At 45.4% G+C, this 12,460-nt stretch overlaps 1 protein-coding gene across 3 annotated transcripts in view; it reads right to left on the minus strand.

Annotated features, from left to right (window-relative positions):
• The window catches only part of RCE1 (Ras converting CAAX endopeptidase 1), a 289,886-nt gene that overhangs the window by 273,469 nt on the left and 3,957 nt on the right, over nucleotides 1–12,460 (minus strand). The window lies entirely within an intron of this gene.

The raw sequence follows: 12,460 nt of genomic DNA on the forward strand, positions 1-12,460 counted from the left end.
TTCATACATGAAGGACATCTCTTCTTCCCCCCTGACCTCTCTGGTTCTTTGGGCAGAGCCTAAGACAAGAGAAGGATAGAAGAAGGAAGGGAAAAACAGACAAGCTAACGTCATTGAAAACCTTAGCAAAAATAGGATGCCTTCACCAAACACCTATGTGCACCCCACCAACCGCTAACAGGATTCGCAGGACTCTTTAGTCCGGATCCTGTTTGAGAGAGGGAGGGAGGAAAAACACACCTGGACCATTTCAGAATGCCTTTGCGTTGATTAGTCCATCACTCCCCCCCCCCCCCTCTCTCCCAACCCTGTAGGTGCAAGACACCTCTGTGTTTGCCTACCTGAGCTGGTTCGGCTCCACTGCCACTCTCTACTGCATCCATATCCAATCGGAATCTTGCCTAATCGCCTGGAGGCTTTTCCCTTCGTTAGAGATGCAGCACGAACGCTATGTGTCCGGGGCTTTTTAAAATAGACGCCAAGGTTCCGACCGTCCCCACTCGCCGCGCGACCCGGACCCGGAAGTGGATTGCCGGAAGTCCTCTATCCACCTCCTGCGTTCCACAGGCCGGAACTCGATGCCTGTGCCCGCCCCCCGCCTGACTTCGCGCCCAAATCCGAACCTATCGTCAGGCGAGGGAACGTCAGCCCTCCCCGGGCTTCAAAAGGAGAACGCCGGTTCGTAGCTGCTGTCAACCCGACTGGAGGACCTCAGATGTCTGCTACCAACAACAGGTACCCAGAACTCCTTCCCCGTCTCTTATGGGCAATCCCACCGTCAGGGGAAGGAGAGTTCCTGATCCAGCCTCCTCCTCCGGTGGAGGAAACACAATGACTGAAGGGGAAGGGACGGAGACTGCCCTTTAAAGATCTAGATTGTGTTTCCTGCCTCTGGAGGTGGAGCCTCTCTCTCTAGTGCTGCCCTGGACAGACTAGAGAAAGTAAACATTTAAAACCTGTCAGGATTTTGATGAATATTGTATATCATATATATATATGCCTTTAAGAGATATATTCTTATGTAATTGATACATTGTTTAGTTTTTACTTCCCCCACTGTGTTGAGTAATAACATATTGTAGCTTTACTATAGTAACCACTCTTTAGCCCACACCCTTGTGAAGGAGGGTTTATTCTTTTGGTGCGAAATCAGAAACTTGTGTTGATATAATCAAAAGGCGGAAGAGCGGACGCTCTCTTGGAATTCCTACAGCTCTGAAAGACACATCTCAGCAAACATACATGTCAGCACACAGACTTTTTAGCATACAAAGGGTTATTCCGCCATTTTAGAACACATGGTCAAGCTTGAAGTATTATTCATTATATCCAAGAAAGAAAGAAAGATACTAATAATTTTATCATTGTACTATTTTTGTAAGTATTCTTTTCCATTTAAGTGTGTACAATAAAAAAAAAAAAAAAAAACACACTTTTTGATTTACGCTGACTCAGAACTAATTAAGAAAATTTGTTTCACAATCTCAAATCGGTCTCACCAGATATATATACACACATTTTCAAATATTTTTACAGGGCCATGCTGGGGCACCAGAATCACCTCTTTACGCTCCTGCGAAGAAGGTGAGGAAGCAGCAGAACCGGAGGAAACGGACAGATCAGAGAGAACTGATCCCATGGAAAGACCACGGCTTCTGTCCCACATGCTAGAGAATCCCTCATCCTTGACACAAAGTTGTCGACCTTGTTGTTGAATCTGGACATGAACAGATCCACGTCCAGAACACCCCATCTTTGACATACCAACAGAAAGATGTCGGGGTGAAGGGACCATTGTCCCAGAAAAAAATTGTTGGCGACTCAAGTAGTCCACCTGCCAATTTTCTATGCCTGGAATGAAAATTGCCAATAGGCAAAAGAATGTTGCTTTCTGCCCAAGCTAGAACATGATTCACCTCATTTTGGGATGCCCGACTTCTCGTGCCCCCTTGGTGATTGATGTAGGCCACAGCCGTGGCATTGTCGGATTGAATCCCGACAAGACAATTCCGTAGTCTGAGCGTCCAGGCCTCTAGGGCCAGCCGTACTGCCCGAATTTCTAGTATATTGATGGGAAAGGTCCTTTCTGACTTGGACCACTTCCCCTGGACAGATGATTCTTCTAGGACTGCTCCGCAGCCTAGAAGGCTGGCATCCGTTGTTACCACTTTCCCGGATACTGGTAGAAAGGATTTCCCCTGTTGAAGGTTGCTGGATATCAACCAATTGAGGCTCTGACGCATCCTCAGGAGATAAGCGCATTGGAAAGTCCAAAGCCTGGACTTTCTTGTTCCAGGAGGACAGAATTGTGTTTTGTAGAAGTCTTGAATGAAACTGCGCATAAGGAACGGCCTCGAAGGAGGCCACCATCTTTCCTAACAATTTCATGCACAGCCAAATGGAAGGATTTCTCTTTGTTTTGACAAGTCGAATAAGTTCCTTTATGGAGCAGATTCTTGCCTGGGGTAAGAATACCTTTCTTTTGAACGGTATCTATGATCAGCCCTGAGTACTGTAATCTCCTTGACGGTTTTAAGGAGAATTTTTCTAGGTTGAGAATCCAGCCTAGGAATTGCAGGTAGTTTGCGGCTGAGATTAAACTTTGGTTTAGACCGGTGACTGAATGATCTACCAAAAGAAGATCGTCTAGCTAGGCTAGGAGAGTTATACCCTTAGCCCTTAACCTGGCTAAAGGAGGCACCAGGATCTTTGTGAACACACGTGGTGCGGTAGCTAGACAAAATGGCAGAGCCACAAATTGAAAATGACAATTTTCTCACGGCCAAGGTGGTGGCTAATGGCTGGCCATCTCGAATGTTCGACCTCAGTAGAGGCACGAGACAAGGCTGCCCTCTATCTCCACTATTATATGCCTTGGCCGCGGAACCCTTGGCCGTGTCCATCCGAGCTGACCCAGAGATCAGGGGATTGAGCCATGGTGCCCTAACTGAAAAGATCAGCATGTATGCTGATGACACACTGTTATACCTGGCAGACTCGGGCCCCTCTCTACATGCGGCTCTCCAAACAATTGAACGGTTCGGGACTTTCTCCGGGCTAAAGATCAACTGGGGGAAATCCCAAATTCTTCCACTTGACAGCTTCCCACCGACCGAATTTCAGGGCAGTTTGCCATTACGAGTCAGCATTATCAAGTACCTAGGGATATACGTATCCAGATCACCAACGGATTATATACATTTAAATTTAAGCCCTCTAATTTCCCACGTTAAATCCAAACTACGGGCCTGGGCCCGTCTACCACTGGGGGTTTGGGGCCGGGTAAACCTCATAAAAATGGTTCTGCTACCCAAGATCCTCTATGTTCTCTGGCACTCCCCGACTTACTTACCCTTGAAGCATTTTAAATCCCTTGAGGCCCTTCTTAAACCCTTTGTATGGGGTAACAACAGACATAAATTAGCTTGGCAGGTGCTTAAAAACCCCACGGACCTGGGGGGCATGGCCCTTCCCGATTTTAATCTTTATTACATTGCGGCACAATTACCCCAACTGTACCATATAGACAAAACGGACAGAGGGCGGTTTCTCCAACTGCTATGCCCGGGGTGGGCTCGACGCACCGAAGATTCAATTTACCCGCTGGCGATGGGCCTTGGTGGGGCGGGCCTGGGGGACAACAGACAGACTTTGTTATACCATTACAGACGCATATGGGACTTGGCTTCTGTCAAGCTGGGGATACCACTCTATAAGGATTACACTCCATTATGGCATAATAAAACTCTGTCAGAATTCTTACAACTTCCCGATGCAGACCTTTGGTCTACTCATGGTATTCTCTATATGCATCAATTGTTTGTTGACGGAACCCTTAAAACCTTTGCCACGCTCAGAGAAGAATTCTCACTCCCCAGCTACATGCTCTTCCGATTTTTACAGGTGAGACATGCGGCCCGGGCTCAGTTTTCAGAATCCATCCCGCAGTCAGCCACCAATGCACTAATGGCCATAATCAAGAGTACTGACCCCTGCAAATTAACTTCGTCCTTCTATGACATGCTCACTACCCCTGCTTCCACCAAACTGGCACATACTCTCAGGCCCCGGTGGGAGAGAGACATGGGCCCTTTGGAGGATGGGGAATGGGAGGAGGCTTTGGAATCCTGCAAGGCTGTCTCACCCAAACTTGCTGACAGACTGACCCAAATTTATATTATCCACCGGGCGTATCTCACCCCCCTTCGGGTTGCCAGATACAGAAGCACTCAATCTACCCTTTGTCAGATGTGTGGGAGTGAGGTGGGTACGTTCTTTCACTTAATCTGGTCATGTCCTAAAATACAAGGCCTGTGGGCGCAAGTTATAACATTCCTGCACGATCACATGGGCTCTCCGGTCACATTGGACCCGAAACAATGCCTACTCGGGGTACTTCCAGATACTATAGACAAATACGCTAAGACGTTCCTGCATGAGACCTTGTTTTCGGTGCGGAAGGTCATTGCCCGGAAGTTGATGCGGCCCGCACCCCCCGGGCTGGCGGAGTGGAAGGCGGAGGTCAATAATAATTTACCATATAAAAAAGGTTGTGTATATTAACAGGGGATGCCCGGCCAAATATGACAAAATATGGGATCGTTGGTTACAAGACTCCGATACTTGTACGTAAGGCACTTTGAATCTATGTTGCCAGTTAGATGGTTTGCCCCTAACTGTGTGTTCTGGTTTGGGTCTGGCTGACCCACATGGTCGGGACCAGCTACCACTCTCTCCCTGGTTTTTGTTCCCTCTTACAAATGTTTGTTATTCATGACACCGGTTTTGAACCGGCTGTACTCTACTTACTGTACACCCTTCTGATACCAGTGACACCTTGGCTGTATGTAATAATTTGTATGCACTTTTTCTTGTTTTAATAAACTTGGTTATGCAGAAAATGACAATTTTCTACCTCGAAGTGTAGAAATTTTCATGAGCGGGAAACAATGGCACGTGGAGATTGATGCCAAAAATTCCCCTTCTTGCAGAATGGAGACAACTGATCGGCTTGACTACATGCAAAAGGAAAATACGGATATTCAAGTGCCGGTTCAGATCCTTGAGATTTAGAATGGGTCTTATCTCCCTGTTCAGTTTTGGAAGCGTGAAGAGGTTTGAATAAAACCCTGAACCCTGCTCTTCTGTGGAAACCTCGGATATCACCTTCTGGGACAAGAGATGATCCAGAGCTAGAAAAAGAGACTCTTTTCCCTGGATCTCTGGGAACGTTTGATTTAAAAAAAACGGGGAGACGGGAATTCTCTGAATTCTAGTTTGTAACCTCGAAATTGAGGAAGCCACCCATCCGTCTTGAAATTGTTCCTGACAAAATTGTAGAAGCCTCCCCCCCCCCCAACCCGAGCGAGCCCTTCATAAGGAGGCTTTAGTATTTTGCTTTGCGAGCTTCCTGCCCCAAGTCCTCTTTTGGCCTGCCCCTGAGGTCTTCCTCTTGAGCTCAACGGTGAAAGCCGTCGAGACTGTCTGGAGGCAGATGCTCCTGGTACTGGAAAAGATGCACGTTTAAAAGGAAAAATGCTTAAATTTCTTTTTCACTAGTAAAATAACTTTTCCCATTAAATATATCTAAAGGATTTCTATCTAAATCATCTCTAAAGAACCATTAACCATGAAATGGCAAACTGGCCAAGAGCTTTTTACACGGCACTTCGGCTGACCAATTTTTCAACCATAGGACTCATATGTACCAGTCCTAGCATAAGCCGTGAGGCTTAAATAATAAAATCTTTCATAGCATCCACCGTAAAACATAGTGCTTATGATATGTCGGCCTACTGCTGGGCCTGCTGATCAGGAATAATCTTAAGTATCTCTACAAACTGGTCCTTTATGGAATGAGATACTCCAATAAGCTGCAAGAGCCGGCTGCACCACTGAAATTGCAAGAGAAATGATGTTCTTAAAAGAAATTCCAACTTTTTATCTGTTGGATCATTTAACATTTGCGCATCGTCTTCAGGACAAGTGAGGTTTTTATTTATCGAGGAGATCGCAGCATTGATTGCTGGAACCCCCATTTCTTATAGAATGCCTCCTCCATAGGATAAAGTATAGAAAACTTTTTTGGAGGAAAAAACTGCTTATCTGGGTGTTCCTATTCAGAATACATCAGCTTTTTAGCCATGAATAGATAGGACAAGCATTCCCAGATTGGGGAGGCTTTAGTGATCCCAAACCAGAGGTGGGCTCATCAATAGACTGCACTACAGGCAGCAAAAAAGTTGAGCGAACCAACTTAGTAAGGGAGTGTACTAACAGTCTTTCTTGTGAGACTGCTCCCTCCATATTAGGATCCTCGGAAGAGGAGATATCAGCATCTTCCTGATCTTTTTAGAAGAACTTCCTGATCCCCTGCCCCTTGCTCCTCAGTATGAGGGTCCTGAGCACTGGATGGGGATCTGCTATGCTAAGAAAAGCGACCATAGCATCAATCTTCTGTTCCAAACTTAAAATAGTAGAAGAAAAAAACCTTATATATATATATATATATATATATATATATATATATATATATATATATATATATATATATATATATATATATGGGCTAAAGTGTCCAGCGCTGCTGCAACACCAGTCCCCCCTGACAGCTCACTCTGACCGGCCACATCAACCTCAGAGGATGACATTTTCTTGGACATAGATTTAGGTTGTCGCATAACAATCAATCTTTTAGAACCCTTTGAGGTGTTCCTTGTCCCCCTTCCGCTCATAGCCTGATGCACAAAGCAGAGGTACTACCAGAAGAAATGCATATGCTGCTTGGGCTATAGTCCAGCAAAACTTCTGCTATTAATGCCCAGCCTGAAGCAGTAACAATGTGTCAAAGAAAATGACTGTCACCAAACCTGATAATGATACCTCTTTGCTCTTGTTTCCCTCCACAGCCTGCAGCAGCACACAGTGTGCTTTCCTCTTTTTTTTTTTCTTAAAAATTAATCCAAGCACTTTTACCCGAGGGGGGAGAATTCCAGCATAGGGGGGCAACAGGCAGGGAGACAAACCACCCCTTAGGCTTCCCGGAGGATCCTGCTCGGAGGAGGAAGTGTTCGGCTCCTGACACAGCGCTGTTTCCAGCATGAGGCAGTGAGTGCTCAATACAGCCACCTGTGGTGACACATAGGCGTGACAACATTATTATTCTTAAAGGAGACAATCATAAGAGAATTCAAAGGATTTCTTAGAAAACTCCACTTAACTTTCCCACCGCAGGGTTTTCTGTGGTAAACCAACAGATACAATCTTCCCCCTTCACAGTGGGTTCCGTTAAACCTTTACAAGCCAGGGATCCTAAGGAAACCTACTATCTTGGATCTGCAACAGCCCCCTGCCAGTAAAAACTTTATGGCCTCACTAGCAAAAAGTACTGGATCCCAGGATCCAGCTCTCTAAAAAAGAGAAGCATTCGCAGGCAAAACCTTGTAGCTTTGGATACGAGGTCCGAGTATCATTCAATCTTGCCAAAAATAAGACACTTTGACTGGTTCTGGTCAGCATGGCTAGCACCAGCAAGGATTGCTCCAGTGGAGCTCATCACAGCACATCTTTAATCGTGACCAACTCCTTAGACACTGGCGAAAAAACTGAGGTACTCACAGTAGTGACAGGGGTTATATAGGGAGTGCACTTCTTGTCTTAAGGCATGCCAGTGTCCATCACCTGAAGGTGGCCTGTAACCCACATAGTAACTATTTAGGCTCTGTGTTCACTGATGTATGAAAAAAAAAGCCTTGTTCTCGTCTGCAGTATGGTCTAGTACTTTTTCTAGCTCCTGCCCAAACGGGATGCCACACAGCCTAACCTTTGAGGCCGGGTCCCCCGACCAGGATTTTAACCATGCTGCACAAAGCCTGCTGCTCTGTGCAGCATGGGAAGGGAATCTAAAAATTTCCTTCCTGGGAGGTCCCACTTTCCAAACGTCACACCTCCAAATTACGAGTCACTATTGTTTTAGCCATTGTAGGTTTTAGATTTGTCATAGACAAATGTAAAATTGGGTAGTTATGGCGCTCTCCTGTTTTTGTATCTACTAGGTGTCTACAATAGACTCATCTAAATTATCCACTAGTAGCTGACATGTGAGAAGAAATACTAAGGAAAAAATGAAAATAAACATACAAATAAAAAATGAAAATAAAAATAAAAATCCTTATGTGCAGTTTTACAACTAACAATATAAACCGTGCTTCAGAATATATACCAAAAAAACTATTTGGAATGCAATTCTATATACTATTATACAATTACAATATGCATCTTATAAAAGTACTTTTGTGCATTTTTAATGTGCGTTTTTACTGCTCATATAGTGAGTAAGGTGCTAAGTGCCTAAAATAGTGCCACAACTTCTATAGGTGCAAATAAAGTGCTACATGCTAATGTAAATACATAAGTACAGTGCTTTGTATTCAATAAATGTAAAAGTCGCTACCAGGAAAAAAATTACAAAAAAGTAAAATAAAAAATCAAAACCCGCTATAGGAAAAAAGTTCCAAAAATGCAGATGCAAATTAATACAAGTGTCCAGCAGCAGAAAAATGATATCAGAAAGTCCTATCTGGAAAAAAAGTGACCAGGTGCTTCAGTGCTTGGTGACTTCCTGGATTGCAACCGGTGCGATTCCCATGCATAAAGGCAATACTCCGCACTCACCAGCTCCCCTGCCCCTTGAGGGGTTAATGCGCCTCCACAGTGTAAGCCCCTGTGTCGCTATATGGAGCTGCTTCAATTGCCATCCAGTGATGTCCCTCATTAAAAACAAAATGTTGCAGACATAGTGTGATCCCGTTTAAAACAACATTTTATTAGGTGTATACGAAATTTACTCACAAACCGAAGGGTAAAAACAGAGCTTCAATATGTTTCCTGTTCACAGCTTTTGAATTCACCGCCACCTCCGCCGTAATGAGAGAGTGTACACCTTAGGCCATGCCCTACGCGTTTCATCATTGGACGTCGTCTGGAGCCTTTAGATTTGTCATGCCTACTTCCCATGACCTTTTCAGCAGTACCTCCATCCTCTTGTCCATGGGTTCCCTAAGGACACCCAGGTCCTCAAAGGTGAGGTCTATTAATTTGGCACACTGGGAAAAGGCTGCCTCCACTTTGGGCACTTTGTTCCAAACACAGGCGGAATCCTCACTGAAAGGGAATCTCCTCTTCAGACTTTTGGGGAAAAAATATTTTTTCTCCGGTTCCACCCACTCTTTTTTTTAATAGAGTCCACCAGTGCGCTGTGTATCGGAAATACCCCGTTTTGATCTTCTTTCAGGGTCTGATACATCTAGTCATGTAGGGACAAGAAGACCTGATCTTCTTTGATCTCTAGCGTCTCGTAGATCACCCCCAATAAGGCATCCAACTCCTCTAGTGAGAGCCTGTATCTGGGTGAACTTGTCCCTTGGATCGGAATATCTTTGGATGATGCCACCTCACTTGGCTCATCCAAAGATTCTGATTCCTCTCCCCCTGATTCGTCACCCACCTGTGGGGTTGAAGCGGGAGGGACTGCAGCTGGTTGTTTTGGGGTTTCAAGGTTTGCCAGCATCCACTTAATGGCCTTCATTTCTTTCTGAACACCAGAAATCAATTCCTTGCACGCCCCCGTTGCCTCCTTCTAAACCAATTTGTCAATACGGGGTTTACAGAAGGGCTTGTTCCACCCTTCCTTAAATTTGTTCGTACATGATGCACACCTCTTCTTCTTCCCCACTGAAAAAATAAAGACAAGCTGCCATCAGAAAAAACCTTAGCAATCAGTGGGTGTCATTCACCAATACCTCTGTGCATCCCCACCAGCCGCTGATGGGATTCACTTGGCTCTTTAATCTGGATCACGTCTCAAAGGGGGGGGGGCCAAAAGGGCATCACCCCCCACCCCAGCCCAAGGCACCCGTGTCCGCCTACCTGAGCCCGGTCGGGCCCACTGCCACCTGGTTCAGCTGGATCCATGCTGTCTGTTCCTTGGAGCATCATGCTGTGGATATGTAGCCACCCAACCATCCAGTGGCTGATGTTTTTAAATAAATTGCCATGGCTCCGTCGTCCACGCTAGCTGCCTGACCCAGAACTGAAAGTGGTGCGCCAGAAGCCTATGCCTGCCCCCTCGCAGGACCCACGCCAGGATACCACAGTATCTGGCCGGCCATGCGGGGAAACGCCATCCCTCCTAGAGCTATCGTGGAGGGGGGATGCCAGCACCAGCTCCCTTGAAGCCTGACCCAGATGCCTGCCACCTTTCCAGGTATTGCAGACCTCCTTCCCCCTCTCCCATAGGAGAGCAGCTCCCAGGCTCAGGGAAAGGAGAGCTAAATCCAGGCTCCTCCTCCGGTAGAAGAAACGCAAAGACTGAGGAAGAGGGACGGAAGCCGCCCTTTAAAGATCTGAATGTGTTTCCTGCCTCTGGAGGCGGAGCCTTTCTAGTGCTGTCCTGGACAGACGACTAGAGAAACCCACATTTTCACGTGCATTAAACTGCATAATGCTGCAACACCATGCAGTTCCATATAGCGCAAATTTACAAAAGGGGTAGTAAACTTCTTTCCCCACTTTTCTGCATGTAGGGCAGCCCATTGAAATTAATAGGCTGCCCTACATGCACAGCTGTGAACCAAAACTTAATCCTCCCCTACTCTACCCAAAATGAAAAAAAAAAAAAAAAGTGTTCTTTTAGACATACTTTAACTGTGGGGGTAACGGGCAGTGCAACATGCCTTCCAAATGGACAAATTATGAGGGTGTTTGTTTCAGATGTATGGAGCCATCTGTGAATGGATTCCCTGCTAAATCAGAGCCGGGTGGTACAGATTAGAGCTGCAAAATTCTGGCTAAAAGGAGAATCACAATTTTTTTGCTTAGAAGATACGCCGCGAAAATCGTGATCTATCATCTTTCACATTAAAACAAAAAAAATTGTGCTAACTTTACTGTTTCGTTTTTTTTTTTTTTTATTTATTTATTGAAGTGTATTTTTTCCCAAAAAATTGCATTTGAAAGACTGCTGGGCACATACAGTGTGACATAAAATATTGCAGCAATTGCCATTTTATTCCCTAGGGTCTCTGATAAAATAAATAAATATATATAATATTTGGGGGTTCCAAGTAATTTTCTAGCAAAAAATATTGATTTTAACTTAACCACTTAAGCCCTGGATCAATTTGCAGCCAAAGGACCAAGCCCCTTTTTTGCGATTCGGCACTGCGTCGCTTTAACTGCCAATTGCGCGGTCGTGCGATGTGGCTCACAAACAAAATTGGCGTCCTTTTTTTCCCACAAATAGAGCTTTCTTTTCGTGGTATTTGATCACCACTGCGGTTTTTATTTTTTGCGCTCTAAACAAAAATAGAGCAACAATTTTGAAAAAAATGCAATATTTTTGACATTTTGCTATAATAAATATCCTCAAAAAATATTCAAAACATTTTTTTCCTGAGTTTAGGTCGATACATATTCTTCTACGTTTTTTTTTTTTTTTTTAACCAAAAATATCGCAATTAGCGATTGATTGGTTTGCGCAAAAGTTATAGCGTTTACTAAATAGAGGATAGTTTTATAGCATTTTTATTATTTTTTTTTTTACTAGTAATGGCGGCAATCAGCGATTTTTATTGTGACTGCGACATTATGGCAGACACGTCGGGCATTTTTGACACTTTTTGGGACCATTGTCATTTATACAGCAATCAGTGCTATTTAAATGCACTGATTCCTGTGTAAATGACACTGGCAGTGAAGGAGTTAACCACTAGGGGGCAGTTTAGGTGTTATGTATGACGTTATGTTTTTTTATTGTAGGGGGGAGTGGCGTGATCGTCTTTCCCTATAAAAGGGAACAGACGACCGGTGACAGCCACAGTAGGAAGCACGGGGAGAGGTTTGTTTACACAGACCTCTCCTCGTTCTTCAGCTCTGTGACCGATCGCGGGACACCAGCGGCGATCGGGTCCGCTGGTCCCGCGGCCATGGTCACGGAGCTCAGGACCGGCCCACCCATGGCTGGGCACTTAAAAAGCAATGTACAGGTTAGTGCTTGTGCCCAGCCATGCCATTCTGCCAACGTGCATCGGCGTGAGGCGGCCCTTGAAATAAGTGTCAGAAAAAGATTTAGACTTTAACCACTTGCCGACCGCCGCACGACGATATACGTCGACAGAATGGCACGGGCAGGCATATGGGCGTACCTGTACGTCCCTGCCTTCCCGCGGGTGGGAGGGCCGATCGGGCCCCCCCCGGTGCCTGTGGTGGTCGGTATTCGTTCGGGAGCGATCCGGGATGAGGGGGCGGCCATTCATTCATGGCCACCTCCTCGCGATCGCTCCCGACGAATGGAAATGCTCCGTGACATCACTTCCTCTCCTGTAATGTAAACACAGGCAGAGGAAGTGATGTAATCTCTCCTCCGTGTCGGTATTTTTCGTTCCGGCACCAAGGAGAGAGG

This window comes from Lithobates pipiens, unplaced genomic scaffold, assembly GCF_037356315.1.
Source record: "Lithobates pipiens isolate NorthernLeopardFrog02 unplaced genomic scaffold, aLitPip1_a1.2 Scaffold_10, whole genome shotgun sequence".
Classification (NCBI taxonomy): Eukaryota; Metazoa; Chordata; class Amphibia; order Anura; family Ranidae; genus Lithobates; species Lithobates pipiens.